The sequence below is a fragment of the Humulus lupulus genome, chromosome 6, assembly GCF_963169125.1.
Source record: "Humulus lupulus chromosome 6, drHumLupu1.1, whole genome shotgun sequence".
NCBI lineage: Eukaryota > Viridiplantae > Streptophyta > Magnoliopsida > Rosales > Cannabaceae > Humulus > Humulus lupulus.
In genome coordinates this window covers 107,258,881-107,270,593 of record NC_084798.1, presented here as the reverse complement: position 1 = coordinate 107,270,593, position 11,713 = coordinate 107,258,881, and the positions used below count along the sequence as shown (strand labels likewise).

The 11,713-nt window shown below is 31.2% G+C and overlaps 2 long non-coding RNA genes across 2 annotated transcripts; both read right to left on the bottom strand.

Moving 5' to 3' along the window:
• Nucleotides 1-1,131: 1,131 nt before the first annotated feature.
• On the bottom strand, nt 1,132-2,017 carry LOC133784148 (uncharacterized). The gene is made up of 2 exons (XR_009871159.1): nt 1,634-2,017; nt 1,132-1,541 (listed from the first exon to the last, which is right to left on the bottom strand). It is a non-coding gene; the product is annotated as an uncharacterized LOC133784148 (long non-coding RNA).
• A 3,711-nt stretch (nt 2,018-5,728) lies between these two features.
• Nucleotides 5,729-6,508, bottom strand: LOC133784147 (uncharacterized). The gene is made up of 2 exons (XR_009871158.1): nt 6,295-6,508; nt 5,729-6,066 (listed from the first exon to the last, which is right to left on the bottom strand). It is a non-coding gene; the product is annotated as an uncharacterized LOC133784147 (long non-coding RNA).
• Between the last annotated feature and the right edge of the window lie 5,205 nt (nt 6,509-11,713).

Genomic DNA, 11,713 nt, shown 5'->3' with positions numbered 1-11,713 from the left:
TTGTATTTTTTTTTGCAGGTGTTACTCTTCCCAAATGTGCATATGAGTATGTCAAATGTGTATATCATGAAAAATACCCAAAATAAAAAAATCTCCCAAAATGGACACCCAAGTGAAAAATTATGTCTCTTGCAAGAATCGTATCGAGTCCATTGAGCTGGCATCGAGCACCATCGAACCACCAACGAGAAATGTCATTTTTCATGAAAATCTTGATTTTGTAGGCCCCATCGAGCTGGCTTTGAGAACCATCGAACTACCATCGAGCAAGGTCGATTTTCTATAGATTCCATAGTTTTAGATTTGAAAATAATCGTAATAAAAAAGGTCAAAAACCATGCCCAGATTTGTTTGAAATGAAATATTTAGTGTGGTGGTGGTGTTGGTGGTGCCGTGAGGTGAGAGAGAGTGAATTGAAATAGAGAGAGGGAAGAGAGAAGTGAGAAGAGAGAAGAAGGAAGAGAGAAGAGGGAAGATGTGACGCCTCACGTCACTATGGCTACTTTCTGGAATGACGACTGGCCCTACAAACCAATATGAGTCTTTTCAGCGTGCTTTGTCCTCACTCACATGCTTCCTAGGAAAACTTCCCAGGAGGTCACCCATACTTAGATTACTCCACACTACTACAAAATTGACATGGGACGATGGTTTTAAACCGTCGTATGGACTCTCGTACGTCGGTTCTAATACAGTCGTCTCATGCAATGTCATGTAAAGTATGATATGACGGTTTAAATAAAAGTGTCATCTCTTGTCATAAATGAGACGATAGTTCCTATACAAATGTTGTCTCTTGTGGTACATGAGACGACAGTTTCTGTGCAAGCGTCATCCACTGCAGTAAATCAGACAACAGTTCCTACTCAAGCGTCATCCTCCTGCAGTACATGAGATGACAATTTATGTGCAAGCATCATCCCCGCAATACATAAGACGACAGTTTTGTAGAGACCGATGTCCCATATAGAATATGAGAATTTTTTCATTTCTCTATTTTCAACCACTATATTCATTCATAATTTCTTATGTAATTACAACATAGTTCAGACAAAATCAACAGGCAGACAAAATCAATAGAACTCAGTATGTTCCAAATCTAAAAATTACAAGATCAAAATATACACATGCAATAACTATGTAAGTGCTAACTAAAAACTACAATTAGTATATTTTTTTAATTCTGATTTCAAAAGTTACTCTAGCTATGACTCATCCGCTCAAGAAGCTTCGCTGCCCATTCATCTCGAGTTTCATTAATTTCGCCAAGTGTATATTTATTCTTCCCACCACATTACAAAACACAAAATAAAAAACTAAGTAAGAAATTAAATTCAATAGAATTGTAGTTCAATAATTATAAATACACTTACATTACTAGTTAGCCATCGCATGGGTGTCTCATTCAAGCAATAGTCCTTCATCATCCTTATGATATAAAAGTCGCACTCTACTGACGATGTTTGACGATGGCAATTGACTATTTTCCACTTGTAATTTTTTCATTCCTTCCTGTTTTTCGCTTAATGTGTGAAGAGACACTATATATACATCAATAGTAAGAGCATATTAATTTTTTATTTACATATCAAATAACCATATTATATTCTAAAATGATTTTCAAATGTAATACCTGTTCATAAGGTTCTTCAAATCATTTGGAGGAGATTTTCTAAGTGGATCAAGATAGTAACATGTATGGTCATCTGGGATCAATGATCACTAACATCCAGTGACGTCTGCATTTAAAACAAAGTTATTAAAATTTTAGAACATCAGTCCAAGTGTAACAACATATTCATTGCAATGTCATTTATAGGAGTATTGTCATTAAAATTTTGAAGAGAAAACATTTAAGTATAAAAGTAAATCAAACAGAAAATTGGACAACAAATATCCTAATTTACTAGCCTAGTCATCTATCACAATCAACACAAACAAATCAAACAACACACAGGTTTTCATCCATATATCACGGCAGCACACAAAATTCTCAGAACCTACTTCACTAATACATGCAAGTTTTCAATCTTCCGTTATCACCGCAGCATACAATTATAATCTCAGAACCTACTTCACTATGGATGAATATTTAAGATATTCAAACTCCTCTAACATACACATGTATATTATTAAAAAGAATAAAAGAATAATAATACTACTGCCAGCAAATGTACCTAATGATCGCCCGCATGATGACGACAACGCTTGCCAGGCAATGCATAATTGCTTTAAATAGAAAATTTTCAATATAATGGATTAGATCTAAGGATGATATGCATATTTATATAAACCTAGCTATCTATACTTGCAATTTTAATCAAAATTTATAACAAAATAGGTCTAATATCCAATTAATATTTTTATTACTAGTTGTAAAAGGAAAAAAAAATGCAATTATGACTGCTAAAGGTAGATGCGGGTACTAAACGAGTGATAGATTGACTTAGTTACTTATTTGCTTATTACCATGGGACTAATGATTTTGTCATTTTCTGAATGTAATATATAAGGTCAAACAGAAGCTTTTCTATCCGTATACAATAATTCAAAATATTTTCCTAAGTATAGTTTTTAAGTTGGAGAAAAATGGGTAGCGGCCTAGTCCGGCCACTCCATATGAAAACTGTCTCAACTATACTTTTATTTTGTATATGAATTGATATATTTCTTGACCAATATCATATATATTATTATCAATTCCCCCACCTTCACCAAAATTCCAATTATCTCGCTTAAATATGCTATATTAATATTATACTCTTCTGGCAGGGCAAGCACAAACTGCCAGGCATCAATACATCAAAGTTGTATCGTCATGCATACCATTTTAGAGATATATCTCTATAGTAATCAAATCAAAAAAGAATCTTAGCCAAAAAGAAAAAACAAAAACAAAAAAGGAAAGGAAAGAAACAGAGAATGCACTGCATGTACTCTAAATTTAATTTAATGAACTTTGAGGAGTTCCAATGATTAATAATTATTGGATTAACTCAACCATTGATCTAACAGTTATGGGGTGGACGGGATGCAAAATCTACTCCTATATAATGATAGACACATACTCTTATATTATTCAGTATATTAGCAAGAAATAACGTTATAACTAGCTAGCTAGAATATCAGGGTACAAAAGCTTACACCGTGGGTTACATATATGCATGGTTAAGAAAAATACAATTAATAATAATAATAAAAGGATATGAAACTAAATAATATGTATAAATATATGTGTATGCGTAGGATTAATTTAATTGTCAACGATGAAATCGAAATCGAACACTGAAATAATCTGGCATGTATAGATGAAAACACATAGTTGCAGCTGAACATTAAGTTTCAATTGTCTCATTGGTCATAATCCAATTAAAATTGCCTAGAGAGCTGTCTATGAGATTACTCAACTTAAAGGGATTGATAACTGCAATATATATACTTTGTTTAGCATGCACGAAAACTATATTCAACTTATATATATATGACACACAATAAATAATATACTTAATTAATTGGGGTGGCATATGCATTTCTCATCCACGTTTTTATTCCTTCGAAACTTTCTTCACAATGAAGGCAAACAAAATTCTGAGAAATTCCAGGACAACCACTGGTGCATTAATCTCTAACACAGAAAAACCAATTATTGATTGACCCAGCTTACTTTTGTAAGATTTTCACAAGTTTTAATAACTTGTTTTCTTAAATCTTAACTACCAATAACATTTAAAGACAAACTTAACACAGAAGGATAGATACCTATTAGAACTCCAATCAATTTTCCTTTTTGGGTAAAAACTCATGAAATTCTATATTTGTCTCACATATGAAAACACATAACTACCATGAAATATAAGATGACACTACAAGAAAAAACATTTAAAATATAGTTGCATGTGTTAAGTCTGCCCATGTAAAATTAATCTTCATATGTGTTATTTATAATAAGTAGGTAACAAACATATAGTTGCATTAATTACTACATAACTATATGTACTAAGCATTATAACTAATAATATAGATACATGGATCATGAAAATGAGGTTTATCTATATTAATTAGTATGGACTTTCGATTCATATTAGTCTGACTAAAGATATAGACATGTTAGGGCCCTTACTTTAGAGGGGTCTTAATTTTTATTTCTTTTAAAATGTATCATTTTTCTATACAAAAATATTGAAAGATTTAGAAAATCATCATTTTCTATATAATAATTAAACAAAATATATTGCCTTTTTTATTCGGCCTCACTTAACAAAGAACCTGCTCCGAGTTAGGCAAGAACAGAGGAGAAGAAACCATATATATATACAATTAATACTACTATTACAACATCATATACAGTACACTTAGCCAATTACACAGTAGACTACAATGATAGTATAGGCATTGATTATGAAACTCTCTCCATCATTGTCAATCTCTATGACTCAATCTAAGATCTTATCCAACGATTATATATACTGTTAATTAAATTCACGCAATCTCCATTCCTTTGGCGTGTCATCCTCATACAGATCATATGGACTTAATATTCAAAGATTTAGAAAATCATCATTTTCTATATAATAATTAAACAAAATATATATCCGTTTTTATTCTGCCTCACTTAACACAGAACTTGCTCTGAGTCAGGCAAGAATAGAGGAGAAGAAAAAAAAACAAAGGGTGTAAACAGAGAGTGAATTGAAATTTTGCCTGTTTCTTGAATTTGTTTTTCTATTTACGTCTTTTTCTGCCTGAAATTTTAATGAAATGGAGATCATTAACACTTGTCTAATTGGAGATTCAACCAAATTGGATTGTGAGATTATGGCCATTTGATAATTGAGAATTTGTTTCCGCATGCAAGTTATTTATGAAATTATTGAATCCTGCCAATGGGACTGGTATGCTTGTTCTACAATGGATACTAAGCTAAGCTATACATAATCATAGTGAATAATTACACAAGGCAAGGCAAGTCTGCTAATATAGCAACATTACTAAAAAAAACTCATGGAACATTGTATGAAAGTAAAATGAATAATGCAAGCAATTAAAAAGAAATGAAGGCTAAAATTAAGTTCCACTTTTCTTATATATGTATATTAGTAACTGTTATGCTAGTTGTTATTAACTAAACATCACAATTCACAAGTACAAGTTGTTTCATCACGATCCAGTTGTTTTATTATCATTCGTTTTAAAAAATTTCACAAATAAAATAATTATTACAAGGGGTAAATTATTTACAAAACACCAATCAAATCAAGGCAATTAAACTCCACATAAAAGTTTCACATTTATAATTTTTCATGAACCACAAACTCATTAAGTCAGTCCACAAATAAGTTTGCAGTTGTAGGAAATATCAATTTGAGACCAATATATCCCCATTTGACAAATTAATTTGAGTACATTAGAGAAACTGGATATTAATCTAGTAAATTTGAAATAAAAAAATTGAAAATATTCATCTAGTAGTAACAGAAATCAGATAAAAGTTTCAAGTTAACTATCAAATTATTTTTAACTGTATAATTCAAGGAGTGATGCCACTTGCATTGCTTGAGCAAAATCTAACAGCAAAGTGAACTAATTAAAGGACATCTTTAACTTTTAGGTGAAGGGGAACACAATGTAAGAAAACACTGGAATGTGAACTTGCTCATACACATAAAATGCACGCATCGAACATCCACTTGGGCTATGGATAACTAAAGAAAATCTGATAACCACATAATGACAATAAAAAGATAACATGCTCAGATTTGTTGATAAAAATTTATAGCAAAAACAAAATATAAAAAAGAAAAGGAAATTGTCAGCACACTTTTCATCAATCATCACATGGATTGCTCTAAACTTTAAAATGAGGATCATCCATTTAAAACAAGCCTATTACTGAGTTTATGCCGTTTTATTATTAAAACACATATAGAGAAAATTGGACCAATGAAGAACAAAGACCTTACATTTCTTCCTTTTTTGTTACAATGGCTTGTTTTCAATCACCAATTCGTATTAGAGTATCAGGGCTCTGAATCCATGTTCAAATATGCTAATGCCAGAATCAGGGCTCTGACTACAAAGACATACAATGGTACAACATGAGTCAATACCTTTACAAATTCACATTTATAGAGAAGAAGCCCCAAATAACCAAACCCATTATCAAACCAAGAATAGAACTTAACTATTTCCCACATATAATAAATTCACCACCAAGAACAACCAAGAACAACCAAATATGCTAATGCTGGAAAAATCACCAAATCTGAAAGAATGTTGTTTGAAAGAGATGCTTACCCAGATTTGCCCAGACACCGGAAGTTCTTGCTTCCCCAAATCTGCCCAAAAGTTACGCCTTTGCCGTGCCCAGAAAAATAATGAGATGCTCAGATGTAGAGACAACAATGTTTTGTCTCGTTCGGCGCTTTTTTGACAAGGACGACGATGCAGATGGAGGAGGGAAGAAGATGGAGTGAGTAGCATAGAGCAACAGCAGAAGAAATTGGGGAAAAAAGAAGAAGAAATCGGGAAAGAGAAACAAGGTCAGAGGAAAAATAAAATAATTAATATCTTTAGTTTTTAACTTTTATTAAATAAAATCCTATTATAAAATCAATTTCTTTAATTTTTTTTTAGCCCCAAATTTCAAAAATCATCTCTATTAAGTCCTTTACTATATTCATTTCATTTGTTAAAAACCCCATTTATAATTAAATAATATTTTAATCCAATAATCTTGACTAATCAAAATTCTTTCTTTTAATCCCAAATATTATAATTAAATCATAATTTATTTTAAATCTCACGAATTTTAGGATAAACCTTTCATCCAATTGGATATATATTATTATTTATCCAAATAAATGATAATATAAATTAAGAGGGAAATATTTCTTTATAGTCTCAAAATTGGTATAAGGGAAATAGGTGGCAAAAGTACCCAATATTTTAGATTTTTTGCAATTTAGTACCCAATTATTTTTTTGGCAGAAAAAGTACTCAATATCAAGTTCCATCAGTTTCTGTAGGTACCCACTTTAACAGAGCCGTTAATTTCTGTAGGTACAGTAAGGGATCTTGATCACCAAGAGCAAGATCACATCAATTGTTTAGCATTTAGAGGCTCGACAATTAGTTCTGAAGTGGCACACTACGAAATTCGTGCTAGGATGGAGGCCCAAAGCCCTTAATCGCATCATTTACTTACACATGGGCATATTATGTATAAGGAAATCAATATTTATTTACACATAATTAAGTGTAAGTAAGATTATAATTTGCCACATCATCAATAAATATGTAGGTAAAGACCCTATCTTTTTTTTTTGTAGTGTGTTGATTTGAAGAAGATAAGAAATAAAAAGTCGAAATGGTTTAAAAAAAATTAAAAGTGAAAAAATTCTATTTTCAAAATTTAATGAATTTTAATTAAAAATTTATTATCATACCTCTAACTATTTGTTTATTATATTATTAAAAAAAAAGAACATTACTAAAATATCAAAACTAATGTTTACAAAATTAATATGCTATTATATACAATTTCTAAAACATAATGCAAACTAACCATATATACAAACTTACACACTACATCAAAAGTTGTACATATATTTTCTATTTACAGAAAAAAAATCTTAATAACAATATCTGGACACATAAAATATATTAAATTATATTAAAAAAATACAAATTAAATTAGTACTTATTTTGATTAGAAAATTTGTATTGTATTAAACAACAGTTTAAGTAGAAATGTTGTCTCATGTTAAAAATAGGCATGTTACAACAGTCTCATTAGAACTGTTGTTTCATGTGAGTTTTAATTTGCATGCCATAACAGTTTGTGAGCTACTGTTGTGTCATGTATATTTTTAACATGACACGACAGTTCTACTACAAATGTCATCTCATGCATGTCGTCTAAGTACAATTTTGTAGCAGTGCCAGGTAGTACCCATCAATCCATTTAAGCCCTCTTCAACTGTGTAGTCCCATACCTACACAGTCTTAGAATCATTACACTTGACCTTCCCCAGGCGGTGTGGGATTTCACAGCTTACCCGGCTTTTCCCCTTACGGATCACGGGATTCTGACTGTCACAGAAGAGATGGGGGTATTTTTGGTAGAGTGCAAAAAAATGGCATTATTTTGAAATACTTAATATGCCTACCCTATTTTTTAATTAGAGGAGAAAGAGGTTCTTTCACTACGGTCTTTTCAGAAAACCGTAGAGAAAAGACTTTTTACTACAGTCTTTCCTAAAAGATCATAGTGAAACATTTTTTTATATAATTATATTTTATTTCTTTTCATATACATAATTATTTTTTATTTCATATTCAATACCAAATTATATTTAAATTTTTTAATATACAATACCATATTTTATGTTATTATTATATAACTGATGGAAATTTTTTAATATACAATGCCATATTCTGCGAACAAAGCATAAACACATGGAAATTACTTTTGAGATAATGGAATCTCTGCAAGCCATGTTTGGATAGCAATATGATCAAAATATACATGAGGCTACTAGAACCTACATGAATACTAAGATGAAGAAAGGTGTTTCTATGCATGAACATATCTTGAGCATGATGAACGAGATGCATGAATAAAAAATACAAGGGGCCGTCATTGATGAGCGTACACAAGTAAGCATCATACTTGAATTGCTCACTCTTGCTTTCTCTGCGTTCACAGCCTACTATATTATGAATAAGTTGGAGTTTATCATAACTCAACTGTTGAATGAACTACAAACATTTGAGTCTCTTAACAAAATCATAACCAAAGAGACTAAGGAAAATATGTCAGAGGAGAAACCTTCAACCTCTGAGGATAAAACCAAGAAGAGAAAGAATAACAATGAAAAGGACAAAGGTAAGGCAAGAAGTCTGAGAAAGGCAAGAAGGAACCAAAGGCCAAGGAGAAGAAGAATGACAATAACTCCAAAAAGAAAGAACCAAAGGGCACTACAAGAATAATATCTTTCAATAGCTGATAACTCCATTTTAGTGTCGTTTTAGGATGTGTTTTGTGGTAATCTTGAGTCTTTCTGTTTGTTTTGTGCAGGATTACGCTTGTGTTTGTCTTTGTTGTAGGATCGTGCTATGAATTATGAGCTAAACCCGGAAAAAAGAAGAAATGGTAGAAAAATGGAACTATTTGTGGTTGTTTGAGTCAAATTGGCATCGGGGAAGAGTTAGAAGAAGTTTTGATGAAGGTTGGACTTAAGATGGTCAAGTTTTGAAAAAAATAAAATTAGAGTCGCGGCATGGGCTTAAGGGCCGCGACTTTAGCAAAGTCAGAAACTACTCAAATCAGGCAGGAGTTAATGTTGTGGCATGCCCTTTAGGGTCGCGGCATGATGAGTGGCAGATAGTAAAGAAAATCTAGGTTTTCACACGGGGCGCGGTATGAAGTTTAAGGGCCGCAGTGCTTGAAGACGGAGGCGTAAATCGCCTGGGCATTTTGAAAACATAGGCCGCGGCGCGCCTCCCTAAAGAGAAAAAAAATATCTTATTTAGGTTTAAAACATTATTAATTAAGATATGGATTAGGGTTTTTTGAAGGACGAATTTTCAGAGACTTCTTGGATTCGGGATTAGCAGCTGTTCAACATTATTGATCTATTTTTCTTCACATTTCTGTTAGTTTTTAGTAGTTTAATTTTATGTGTTCTTAATAATTGTTTTATGATTTTAGTCATGTCTGATATGAACTAAACATTTGTTCTAGGGTTTAATGTAGTCACTTGGATATTTGTTAATTTTCTATGAAGTTTATATAATTTCTTCTTCTCCTATCCCTTATCTATATGATTTGTGCTTAATGCGTGTGGATAATTGATCACTATTTACATGATTTATGATTTTGGTTCAAATTCGAGGGGGAAGTGTTGAATATTCTATAATCATATAGACATAAATTGCATATAGGACGATAGTACCTATAGGGTTTGTGTAGCGTTTAGGGTTTCTATGCATCATGCCTGCTATATGTTAAAACTTATCACAGATATGTAGAAAGTTTGCATACAGGTTGAGATCTTTTTATCTTGAAAAAGAATTAGGATTATTTTAGTTAAACTGTTATTATGATAGAAATTGAATAATTATCTACGCTGATTAGTAAGATTAACAAGTTGAAAAGTTGATGAAGTTAATACTCTAGGTTTTTAAATTCTTGAATCAATCTTTATTATTGCAAAGTTTATTTCAATTTTAAGTCTTAGTATAAAACCACTCTATTTTCGACAGCCAAATAGAAAATTAAAAGCAATTATTGGTAATTGATCGATAGTCCTTGTGGGAATGATACTTTACTTACTATTTTAATACTTGAATCGATTGTGTATACTTGCACATCATATTTTACCGAGCAATATCGTTTCTAAAACGATATCAATATGGATTCTTCTGCTAGGTGGCTCTACATTTTCTATCATAAAAATAAAACATTTTCTATGAAAATACAACAGCTTTAGCTTTTTGCATCACATCACAACCAAAGCCATCACTACTAGATCCACCACAAGAAACCATTGAGCTACAACCCATCACACTAGTGAGAACTTCCTTACGCCTTAGCCTACACATAACCCAATTGTAAATAGTAAAAGCCCTTGTAGTAGAAGACAAAAGGAAATAACAAATACTTAACATTTCCTCTTAAAATATATATTAAAAAAATTTAATCAAAACTTGAAAAACATACAATGCAGTCCATAATGTGGGATAATATAGTTATTCTTCTTAGTTTGCCATGTTTGAGCCATTGCACCATGGTTACATATATGATTTTTTATTTTGTGGGATGATTTGAAAGAAAAAAAAAGGAAATACTTATGGGTTATTTGTTTGGTTGTAATTTGTGTAAGATCTCTATTTCTCTCCTTAAAATATAATTAAAAAAGAGAGAGGAAAACAACGAAAAAAATGATGATTTGCTATGAAAAAAAATGCATATATGCAAATTTCACAAAAGTATAAATGTGGGGGAAATAGTGAGATCATTATGGAAAGAAAAGTAAGAAAAAATAGGTATTTCTTGAATTGTATGGGGAAATTTGGGGTAAGTTCAAAGAATGGAATTGATGTATGCTATGGTGTGATTTGAGCTTAAATGTATCTTTCTTAACTACCCTTAACCTTAGCCTTACATTACAAGTCTATAAAAACCTTTTGATTTTTGATCATTGTGTGTTTATATTAGTGGAGAATGATTGGTTAATGTCTATAGAGTGGATGCTTTTCATTGAAAAACATTTTGGTATATAGGGACTGATTTAAAAGAAAATGATTTGGCAAGTATGGATTAAATTTGATGCATTTGAGTTGGTGTGGTGATTAACTGCTTAGTAAATTATTTTTGAAAATCAAATGGTGAATTACATATCGAGTTGAAATTCTAAAGAGTATGAAAATATAATTTGTTTTGACATTACTTATTAGTGTGATTCTCAGAGACATTCAAGTTTTTGACAAGACTTTTGTTTAGCGAGTCTAGATTAGTTTGTATTATTTTTATTTTTAGTTTTGTTATTTTAGTGTTTTGCTAAGGGACTAGCAAAATTCAAGTGTGGGGGAATTTGATAAGGTCATTTTTATATTAATATTTGATAATTTTTTCCATGCTTAGTTGGTGTTATGATAGCATTTTTAGTAGTTTTAACTTAGTTTCGTGACTCTACAACATATTTTTTAC